The sequence below is a fragment of the Equus caballus genome, chromosome 19, assembly GCF_041296265.1.
Source record: "Equus caballus isolate H_3958 breed thoroughbred chromosome 19, TB-T2T, whole genome shotgun sequence".
Lineage (NCBI taxonomy): Eukaryota > Metazoa > Chordata > Mammalia > Perissodactyla > Equidae > Equus > Equus caballus.
In genome coordinates, this window is record NC_091702.1 from 33,491,732 (window position 1) to 33,503,848 (window position 12,117).

Sequence of the window (12,117 nt, forward strand, 5' to 3'; positions counted from 1 at the left end):
ATAAATCTTTCTAATGCCTCTCAAGTAGGTGGGTGGATACTATAATCCTTATTCTACAGACAACTTTAAATGCTTTACCCCTCATCCTAGAATAAATGTCCGTGTTACAGTATGGTAAAAACACGGTGTCAAATAGTATAATATACTATAAAATTATAACTCCATTTTTATCTTTAATAATTACATGTTAATATATACACTTACAAAATGGAGGAATATATATCAACTTATTATCAGGGTTATGGAAGGCTTTCGCTTTTTAGGTTCCTATGTTTTAGTCAGAAGACACACACACATATTTAATAGGTAATGGCCCACAGGATTGTGGCGGCCACCCTTACTGTCTGGGATGAGGTGCAGGATGTGAAATGATCTCTTTCAAGATTAAGGCTCATCAGTGGCCGAAGTAGGAGATGCTCTTTCTCCCTGACACCAATGCCACTGGCACTAAGCAACCCAAGCCAAGCAGAGGCAAAGCCATAGTTGGCGGGGGGCGACCTCCTGGATGTTTCCAGGAAACGGAGAAGCTTATCTCCAAACCTTGCCCTCTGCTCTGAGCCCTCAAGTGTTTAACACAGTTTCCACAGGAGTGAAACCTAATAGAGCTTTCCTAATGTGTCTCTTTCCCCATTCGCTCTCACTTCACTCAACATTTAGCCAAGCCTCCCATGTATCAAGTGCTAAGGAAATAGAGGGAGAGATGAAAATTACTGAGTCTGTAAGTCTAAAATGATGTAAAACTAGAAATCTGCAAGGAAAAAAACACCCTGAAAAACCCAAAGACAGGAGCCACAATTGTGGGCAGCAGCTTGGATTTTTCCTAATGTCATTGATTTATCAGTCAGTCATACCATATCTTCTGCACATGTTTACGACAGGGTTTTCAACCTCAGCACTACTGCCATTTTGGACCAGATAATTCTTTGTTGTAAGGGGCTGTCCTATGTACTGCAGGATGTTCAGCAGCATCCCTGGCCTCTACCCACTAGATGCCAGCAGCATCTCCTCCTCAGGCATGATAATCAGAAATGTCTCCAGACATCATCACATACCCCTGGGGGGGAGGGCAAAATCACCCTGGTTGAGAACCACTGATTTAGACATCCTCATGAGCATCCCTTAGCAGGCAAATCACACACTGTGCATGGCACCTGCTCCTATTTGTTTTATTTCTTGGTCAGACTGAAATTTCCAGGACAGGAATCACATTTGTAAGGAAAACAATTGTAGATTTTTTAGTAAGTTACTTAAGCCATGGAAGCATAACAATTTCAAATCAGAAATGTGAGGAGCACACTAAGCCACAAAGAGTGCAACATCAGTAATCTATTAAGATCAATCAAGCCTGCCTGTATTCTTTACTTCTGTTTCTTGATTCCTGTATTAAAATCAGGCTTAGATTCCACAATTTCTTTGTAACTAAATTACCCTTAAAAATATATTCAGCTTCATTCTGGACTACCACACAGAAAAGGTACATTTAAAATTGTTAAGCCTTTGGGTTCCCAGGTCTACTTCAAGCCTGGACATACTCATGCAAACCCTGTGGTCTGATAAAAACAGGTGAGAAGAAGCCGTCACACCTGCCTGGGGAACTACATTTAAAATATGCCAGGAATCTTCATTTCTCTGTTACCGGCACGGTTTTACTACTTGTCAGGCAAAGTTCAAATCCATAAGCTCTAACAGTTGGCACAGCAGGACCTCTGCCTCCAAGCATCACAGGCACTACCAGCTCAAGGGGTGACAAAGGCAGGCCTTCGTGCCTCCCTCCCATCCACCAGCCCCAGGGTTAGAGAAAGACATGTCCAGCAAGGGACAGAGAAGGGACTTGGAGAACCTGGGGGACTCCTCCCTTCTGTCCACAGAGTGGTAAATAAAACATCTGGAAAGGAGGTTTGGTCTTTTCTATTCGTGGCTGGTGGACTGGTGGTTACCAAGTTTAGGAAGCTGTGGGCACTCAACAAACCCTTGTTGCAGAATGCTGATTAAGTTCATTCTGGCCCAAGCGACCTCTGGTTTAGTTATCCACTTGACACAGCCACAGGAGGTTCCTGGAAGTTGATCCTTAGACTCAAAGGGATCAGGGCTTTGTTTAGTCCAAAGATGGCGGAATCTGTGAAGCCTGACTCTGGGACTTGTCTAACCATCCTCTCCTACTCTCACCTACCCCCTCGCCCCACCCTCTTCTTTCTTCTCCTCCTTTGTGCTTCTTCGTAATTTCGTTGCTTTTTCTCTTCTTCTCAGTTCTTATACCTCTTTCTCTCTCTAATCTTCTCTCCTCCAAAGCTCTACTTTTCTTCCTTGAATGAAGTGTGGTAAAAAAAGAGAAATGCAGCTGATGGAGGAAGATGACTGCTGCATTCCAGACTCCATTTTCTTCTACAAGTTACATTGTTAAATATGCTTACTCAGAGCAAAGGTGACAGCCAATTATCTGGTGAGATGGCGATACAGATGCAAAGAGGAAGGCAGAGAAGAAAACACAGTAAAGATGGCCAGCTGAGAAACAAAGTTTAGTAAACATCTTTCAAATACCAATTATTATATAATACTATACTATCTGATTTGTTTATAAACACATAATAAGACAAACTAACATCAAGGATTTAGTTTTATGAAGAGTCCAGAGGGGTTAATACTTTCTCTGATCCCCAGTAACTTCTAGGCATAGTATGCTGTGAATCCATGTTTACAACGAGGGCCCTGAAGCATCACAGGATCCTGAATTATCAGAGATTCAGTTATGTGCCCTCTACTATACTTGCTGAGAGCATCAAATGAACTGACACACTCCACAATAGCAAGGATTGAAACAAAGGAGTTTCTGGCCACTCAGCCAGGAAGTCCAATAACCACCATACTCTATTCTCTGAACAATCCTCCTAATTAAGGGTTTACTATGTTATTTAAAGAAAGAAATAGATGAGAATTTTTAAAACTCAAATCTCTGGAAGGAAAAGATACTCCAAGAGAATCAGGGCTTGGAAAACACCAAAATAGAGGGAGAATAAAATAAGGATCTAGATACGATATGATCCAGCAATCACACTTCTAGGTATATGCCCAAAAGATCTGAAAGCAGGGTTTCAAAGAGATATTTGCACACCTATGTTCACAGCAGCATTATTCACAATAGCCCAAAGGCAGAAGCAACCCAAGTGTCCATTGACAGATGAATGGATAAACAAGATGTGGTATATACAGACAATGGAATATTATTCAGCCTTAAAGATTAAGGAAATCCACGCTATAACATGGATGAACCTTGAGGACATTATGCTAAGTGAAATAAGCCTCGAGGCCGACCCCGTAGCAAAGTGGTTGAGTTCGTGCGCTCTGCTTCGGAGGCCCCGGCTTTCGCCGGTTTGGATCCTGGGCGCAGACATGGCACCACTCATCCAATCATGCTGAGGGGGCGTCCCACATGCCACAACTAGAAGGACCCACAACTAAAAATACACAACTATGTACTGGGGGGCTTTGGGAGAAAAAGGAAAAATAAAATCTTTAAAAAAATAAATAAGCCAGTCACAAAAAGACAAATACTGTAGGATTCCACTTATTTAAGGTACCCAGAGTTGCCAAATTCAAAGAGACAGAAAGTAGAACTGTGGTTGCCAGGGGATAAGAAGGAATGGAGAGTTGTTTAATGGGTACAGAGTTTCAGTTCTGCAGGATGAAAACAGTTCTAGAGATGAATGGTGGTTATGGTTGCAGAACAATATGAATGGAGTTTATACCACTGCACTGTACACTTAAAAATGGTTATGATGGTAAATTTTACATTATGTGTGTTTTGCCACAATTTTTAAAATTAAAAGCAATTAATGGTATAATTCACTATATTAACAGACTGGAGGGAAAACTTTTTATGATCCAGAATATATAAAGAATTCTTACAACTCAGTAAGAAAACAACTCAATTTTAAAAAGGGTGTGGCTACACAAGGGCAGCGTGAGGAATCCCTGCAGTGACGGAAACGTTCTGTAACTGACTACAGCATTGTCAATATCTTGTTATGATACTGTACTACTGTTTTGCAACTATAGTTGTCATTGGGGGAGAGTGAGTAAAGGACACACAAGCTCTCTCTGTATTTTTCTTAAAACTGCATGTGAATCTATAACTTTTTTCAAAATAAAAATATAGTTTAAAACAATGAGGGGAAAACCCCACAGAACTGATGGTGCACCCTTTTCAGTGCGTCACATCAGGAGGCACATGCTACTGACACATCTCATTACACACGATGCAAAGTTGGAAGACTTATTTAATGTGCTATCTGTCTGGGTTTCTCCATTGTCAAGTTAGCATTTTTCTCTCTGAAATTGTTAAGTATCTTGTGAAGAGATATTTTGAGACTATGCAAATATCCTATTTTTCATCATACTCCCACCTACTAATTTTGGCACACAGAGGTGGATCTGGTCTGCAATAATCATTACTGTGGTGTTTGCCAAACAGTGATTTTCCATTTCCATCATTCTTTCTATATTTATCAATTAGAATCCTATGTAAGCAAGAGCTGCTTCTTCTCCCTCATTTATTTATTCAATTATTCAAATTAAGCACGGACTCAGTAGCTATTTATTTTATTCTATGGATTGTAATCATTACTGTCATTACGTATTTTGTTGCTCAAATTGTCCCAGACTTAGCTCTTGGGAGTTCCTTCAACATAGTTCCTTCAACATGCCCCCGTCCCTTTTTGAAGTCCTGACTTTGTGGCACCGTAAGACATTACTAGCTTCTCTTGTTCTTCCCCTGCCCCAGTGCGGGAATCAGCCATTTCTCCAAGAAGGCCGAGTTCCTGATCTGAAGAACTTACACACATTCTTAAGCTTGTTCTCAAAGTATTCCTGTGATGCAGAATCTTAGTTTGCTGACCCATTCAATCACTCACAAAACTCATCCACAGGAAAGTGAAAACTAAACCTCACTACACTACCCCACACCCATCTAAAAAATAATATAAAATTAAACATAATCTTCACAAACCCATGAATTGATCTGGAATATTTTTCAAGGGAGTTGAAATCACTTTCTCAATACTGAAACTGACTAATACACCCTGACTAAGATCACAAAAACCAACTGTGATCCGTAAGTGAAAACGAGATTTCACACGTCTCCATTCTCTTCAGGGAGCCTGGTTCAATGTCTTCAGCTGTTTCTCAACTAAAGGCCAATCAAAACCACCAAACAAGAAACTTCCACTACTCTCTTAAAGTCTTGGTTCCTAATTTTTCTGATTGTTCTTCCCCTTTGGTGTTTAGCAATAATATATAGTACATACTTTTTTTTCATAATGCCTTGATGAGACACTAAAAAAGATTTATGTTCTTATCCTGATTCTTTTTTGGTTAAAAAAACCCCAAGGAAACAGCAGAGTTCATTACTTTCTCAAGCTCATGTAACAAGACCAGAGTCAGTTCTGGGACTTGTGAGAGCCTGTGTCCTTTCTTCAAGAGGATACTCATCACTCCATGAATGAGGGTTAGATAATGCCCTTGTTAGTTTACACTGTCATTCTCAGCCATTAACTTCCGCTAATGCTCCAATTTGTAGCATAGTGTGAACACACAGGGGATATATTGCCTTGAAGGAGCTTCATTCTTTTGGTTGTAGAGCACAAAGGAAAAGGAAAGAAACACAAACAAATGTAGAAAGTAATTTATGTGCTGTTAAACTATTAAACTATTTTTTTCTTAGGATCAGCTGTGCATTTTAATTCTCAAAAAAGATCCTTAGGGGGAGATGAGCTTTTTGCTTTTGCAGATAGTTTTATGACTGTTAAATGTGTGTCCGCATGCCACATGAAGTACACTGCTCTCAGGGAATGCAAAGTAATTTGAAAACTAGCTAAGCAAAATATAATTAGAAAGGTAAATCTACTGAAAAAAAAACAATTGAATGGCCTAAGGGAAATTGCATCCACAGCTCAGTTCTTTGATTTTATATAGTGAATCACAATTCTGTTTTATTCCCAAGGGCAGTCTTTATATTGAAAGTAATGTTAAATATTCTTATTCAGCTACTTCTGCAATGTGCATTATTTACTAAGTTGTAGCATATCACAAACTAAAAGCAAAAGAATATAATGTTTACTATAACCAATATTTTTGTGGCCTTACTCTCCACCCTGCCCCACCGCAGGCCACATACCAGTATTTTTGTACTTTGATCTATAAGAACATTAGAGTTTAGATTCTGCCCAACATGTTGAAGTCCCCAATCAGAAATTTATGCAAGATCCTAGTTTCTTCCTTTTTCAAGTTTTATAACCTTCCTTGGTGCGCTGGAACACATTAGTGTACAGCAAAGCCCTAGTGAGACAGAACCTCAGAAGCACAGTTTCTTTACTCGCTTAACAAACATTCATCAAATATCTACCATGTTTATACCATTAAATGAGACGCTATGGGGAAATGAAAAGAAGTACAACACACAGTCAAGCTTCAAGGAGCTTCCAGTCAAACTGGGGGTAGAACATAAGAAATAAAGTAAAAATAAAACAAGAACTGAGTAAATCTGTGAGAATATATAGAAAGATGCTTGTCAAGCAGAACAGGATTCCAGGCTTTGCAGAGGGTTTTACACGGCTGTTCAAAGATAGGGGCCTGTGGGGCAGCAAGCAGACCTGCTCCAGGCCAGGTTCAGAGCAGAAATGTGCCAGTGTGGCACCTGGGGTTCAAAGGGTTGACCAAGAGAGCAGAGGAGGATACAGTCTGTGAGGAAGACGGCGGGCAGCTAGGGGTTAGAACCCAAGGCCCGAGAGCTTGTGCTTCGGTAAGAATGCTGCACCACTGACGAGCACTGGCGCGCAATAAGGAGAAGAGAGGGATTCTAGAGAAGCTAGCCTGGGAGAGAGGTGCAGACAGACTGGAAAGGGAACAGATGGGGTTGAGAGGAGGCTATTATGGATTTTCAAGCATGATATTCTGATCTAAAGTCACATGGCTGGAGAGAGGAAGGAAAACAAGAGACACTCCCAGGAAGGTGGCAGATCCCAGGGGTTAAGGGCAAGGACTGGGGAGTCAAATGCACCTGGATGTGAATCCCAACTCTGCTACTTATTAGCTGTTTGCCCTTCATCAAACTGTTAAGATCCCCACGCTTTCCGTTTCCTCAGTGTAAAAGCGGTCAGTGATCTCTACCTTTCGGAGCATTACGACATGCAGACATTGAGTTAATGTCTACTGTTGGTGCTACTTACAGAAGGCAGGAGCTGCCAGGGTCTCTGAGCTGCCCTAGAGGCTTCCCAGGGTCAGGACCATGACCCCTAGTCCTGAGTCTCAGGAATACCGTGACTGCAGCCCGCTTCCTGATTGAGCTCAGCCCATAAACCTCTCTCCGACCACAGTTCTGCACCACCCCACCCTCATCACCTACCCCCGGAGCCCTGCAACCTTTCACATCTGCTTTCATTCCACTTTTCAAACTAATATTTACTGAGCGTCGATTATGTGCCAGACACCGAGCTAGGGACACAGGGTTAAAACAGCAAGCAGACAGGCCACATCCCTGCCCTTATGGAGCTTATACTCCAGGAGGGGATGTATATTTGAACAAATAATCACACAAAAAGATACATAATTACAAACCATACAGACCAATAGGCAAAAGTGATAGGAAGAAAAAGCAAAATCAGTAATTAGAAACTATAAGTGCGAGGCATGATTTGAATGGGGGTGTGTGTGTCAGGAAAGACATCCCTGAAAATGTGACAGTATGTGGTACATGTCACCTCAGGACTGAGTGGGAGCTAACCAGGCAAAGAAGGGGAAGAGCCAGAGCAGCTGGAGCGTGATAAGCAAGAGGGAGAATGGTAGGAGATGAGAGTGGGAGGCCAGACCACGCAGGGCCCTACAGGCATGAGACGGATTGAGGATTTTATCCTGCGCAGTAGAAAGACATCACATGGAACGGAGGGAAGAGCGATATGACCAGCTTTGCCTTTCTACTCACTCCCACTTCTATCTGCTCCCCTCACGGTATGGGCACAGACAAAGCTAATCTAAAGCACCAAAGAGACTCCAACAATCAAGCAACCAGCCTCTCCCAGGTTCCCACTCAGATGTGGCCTGAAGTCAAGCAGGTGAGAGAGGGAATGGAGGAGGTGGATGAAAGCACCACGGGGCAGCCTGTACAGGGCGGGAGCCCTTTACCAAGAGACTTCCACAATCCACACCACTCCAGCCACACTGCTGACCCCCTCAAGTATGGACCTGCCTTGAAAATAGCATTCCAAAAGTGCCATAAACGAACAAGAGAGAGAGAAGCTGTTCACCCCACTTACACTTTACAGCAGCCAATCTGAAAAGAGATATAATGAGGGCTCTGGAGTTTTTTAAACCATGTTTAATCCTACTTGAAGCCAAGCCTTCTGGCTTAAGGGACAGATACTAACAAACTAACTCTTGTGTATTTTAACAAGTACCTACAGGTCCTTAAACATCTAGGAGGAACAACTAGGAGGAAAGAGAAGTGAAAATGCATCCCTCTTACAATCCAGTTTGGGTCACACAAACATCTGTAAACACCACAAGAGGAAAGATAAGCATTAAGTTGTGGGGTATAAACCATATATAGTGTAGGAGCTCAGAGAAAAGTGAGGGCCGGAAGGGCTTAGAAAAGGCTCCACAGAACACATGGAATGTAAACTGAAGAAGAGCTAGGACTCAGAGAAAAGAAAGTAAAGTGGCACGCCTTGGGCAAAACTCGAGAGGTGGAAGAAGTGTGGGACGTCTGAGGGGTGGCGGGGTGACCAGCCTAACTGGAGCGGAGGGTTCTCGTGCCACAGAGACCAGTCTCATCACCCAGATGATCTGGAAAGACAGCAACGCCCTTCCCTTGCTTGGGGACTGGATGCAACAGAGTCACTCTGCTGAACAAAGGGCACAGTGGAACTCCCTGAACTTGCAGACACAAACTGTTCCAGCTGGAAAGAGCCCCTTGGAGGGCCAGAACTCAGAAACATCCTGAGCGGTAAGGCCGACGAAAATAGGCCACAGTGAACACAGGCCAAGAATGAGAACTCTCGCAGGCTTCCAGTTCCTCGCAGGTGGGGAAATAAGGGTCCACGGGGCAAACACGCCTTCCTCTTTCCACTTCGTCTGGGAAGTCCTCCTCCTCCACCGGGAGCTGTCCTGCAGAGCTGTTCTAACACAGTAATTAGTTAGAAAAGGGATGGCCAAGGGAGTCTTCTCCCAAGGATGGGTCACTGAGGCTGAGATGAAGCACGAAAACTGTTGGTCCAGAAAGAAAAAGATGGCTGCTGACAGAGCACACAGAGACTCAACCAGTATGTACTGCGTGTCCGCCCTTTGCAGTACAGGAAAACACTGAGAGAGGCTTGATGGACGTAAGAGGAATAAATGGGAAAGTGGCTGATTATGGGTCATCACAGGTGAGAAGAGCTACCTGAGTACTACCCCTTTTTAATCTAAAGATGGATGATGATGATGATGATGATGATGATGATGATAGTCATTACCTTTGGTTTCTTTATTACAAGCCTTGACCTTACAGGCATTTTATGAGACCATCTCAGCCTCTGGCCTGTCTTTGCAAAAATCACTAGTGAATGGGCTGAGTTACCAAACTGGGCAAAGATTTCTAAAACTGCAGTTAGAAAAAAATCAATTTTGAGAAAAAAGAAACTCCCTATGGGAGGCAGCAAAAGGCACCTAGAACATGGATGACTTTGGTGCAGTTTTCTGCCATTCCACTAGCACACAGCTGAAGAGTTCTACAGATCCCAAATAAGTTATTAGCAGCCATTAATTCAATAGACAGATATTCCCAGCAGACTAAAGCTAAGGGAAACAGTATAAGACATCTGTCACATTTATCTATTGATCTGGGGATGAAAAGTTCAGAAATTCACAAGAAAAGGATGCTAACCAGTCAACCTGATCTAAGGAAAATAAGATCTAGAGGCATCTGAACGATCTGTGCTTTGCACAGGGGCCCAGAGAGGATTCAGTAGATGTTTACTCAATTTTTAAAAATGTGTCTTTGTTAAGGGTTATTTTTGTAGGAAACATGTCTATACATTATTCAAGAATCTCACTTTCAAATTTACACAAACCAATATGGCATTCTGGAACTTGGTTTTTTATTAATCACTCATAACAATAATGAAACATTCTAAGTATCAATGAATTGTAATTTAAAATCAAATTATTAACATTTATATATAAGAATTTATATTTCCCGATATAATGAAAGAATTACTCAATTGTAATAATTACCTCTCATTTCTCTTGGACTTGGGGTTAAGCCAGCCAATTTCAAAATCAGTGCCACTGGGAAAATCCAAAGAGTGAGGGTAAGAAGTAACAAAATTCATATGGCCAGCAAAATGGCATCTCTACTTAGCTATCCATTTAACTACTCCTGAGTGGGGACCAGGAGGCTCAGACGATGGCACCAAGACTCAACCAGGAGCTCTGTTCTTGGACTACTCTTCGTCACAACAGTTGGGTTGTAAAATACATGGAGGGAGCCAGTTCAGTTAACACTACACAGTAAAGAGGAAACAAGGGGTCCAGATAATGATGAGACTCTAACTGTGCTATTTATCAATTTACTGCCTCTCCACTCCACATTTTCTCTTTAATACATGTTCTGCCATAACAGACAGAATTCCTTCAAGTACAGTTCCTCTACAGCGAGCATGATGCTGAGCTTTCTCAGTGGAGGGCACTGGAGGGACACTACAGGAGGCAGGGGCTCTCCTGCTGTCCGCCGCATAAGTGAGGGCTCCGGGGGCGAGGAAATCTACTGGAGCTCTGCTCCAGCCACACAGCTGGCACACGCGGTACCTTGACAAGCTTGCTGTCTTGGCCTGACCTGGTGATAACCTTCCTGTGGCCCTCTCCACACAGAAACCAGTGTTCTGAGGCCTTCTGTCCGCATCATGCACTCCTGCCCACCCAAGCTTCTGCCCCCTCTACACACCCACACCGTTAACTGCTGACTGCTTGTGCCTCACTTGCACACCAAAGGGCTGCTTCCTGCTCCTCAAGCAACTGCAGACCAGGATGGCTTGAGGAAAGAGCAAACTTCTGTCCTGTCCTGTGGGCCGAACTACACTTTCTCCAACAAGGTCTGAACCCCAGCCTTGGGGAGGGACCTCCTTCCACCTTCATCCTCACTGGGTGTTCTCCCTCAGCCCTAGGGAACCACAGAGAGTTTCCTTATATCTTACAGTCCTTATTTTTTAAGGTTTAGTCATTCTAGATACTAAACTTCCTCCTTGTTTAATCTCCTGCGTGGTTTCCTTCTCCTGATTGGACTCAAACTGATTCAATGACTGAGGTCAAGGTGTGAGATTTTCTTGTAAGTGGTACCTTCCCGATTTGTCTCCTAAGAAAAGATAAGCATTGTATTTAAAAGTTAAGTAGTTTATATATTTGGAACCTAAACTAATAGATATTAAATGTTATGTGTTAAAATACTAACAATTCTTTAGATGTTTAAAATTGGAGAAACTGATAAACAATATTAATAGAGCAGAATTTTAGAAGAATGCATTCTAACACCTCATTTTTAAAAGAACATTGCCTTTGCCACTTGAATATTTCTATATCAATAGTTAATGTCAAAAATTACTAAGAAAAACAAAGACAGCTTATTGAATACCCTTGAGTAGTCTCCTCCTAAAAGAATGATACAAAACTACTGAACTAAAAATAAAAAGCACTTTCCCAGGGGTGGGCCCCCGTGGCCTACTGGTTAAGTTCGGTGTGATCCACTTTGGCAGCCAGGCTTTGGTTCCCAGGGGTGGACCTACACCACTTGTCCACAGCCATGCTGTGGTGGCGACCCACATACAAGATAGAGGAAGACTGGCACAGCTATTAGCTCAGGGCCAATCTTCCTCAAACAAAAAAGAAAAAAAGAGGAAGATTGGCAACAGATGTTAGCTCAGGGTAACTCTTCCTCAGCGGGGAAAAAAAAGTGCTTTCCCTAAAAAAATCAAGTAGGAAAAAAAATTCTGAACCAGACTTCATAATAAATCAACATATGTTGATCTTAATTCCAGACTGAAGAAATTCAGCGGGTAGGTTGGGAGGAACATTCAGTAGCTTTATGAATGACAGCAG

General features: G+C 42.4%; 1 protein-coding gene across 2 annotated transcripts in view; it reads right to left on the bottom strand.

The window, feature by feature from the left end:
• The window catches only part of C19H3orf70 (chromosome 19 C3orf70 homolog), an 80,135-nt gene that overhangs the window by 5,094 nt on the left and 62,924 nt on the right, over nucleotides 1-12,117 (bottom strand). The gene's annotated exons all lie outside the window — the stretch shown is intronic.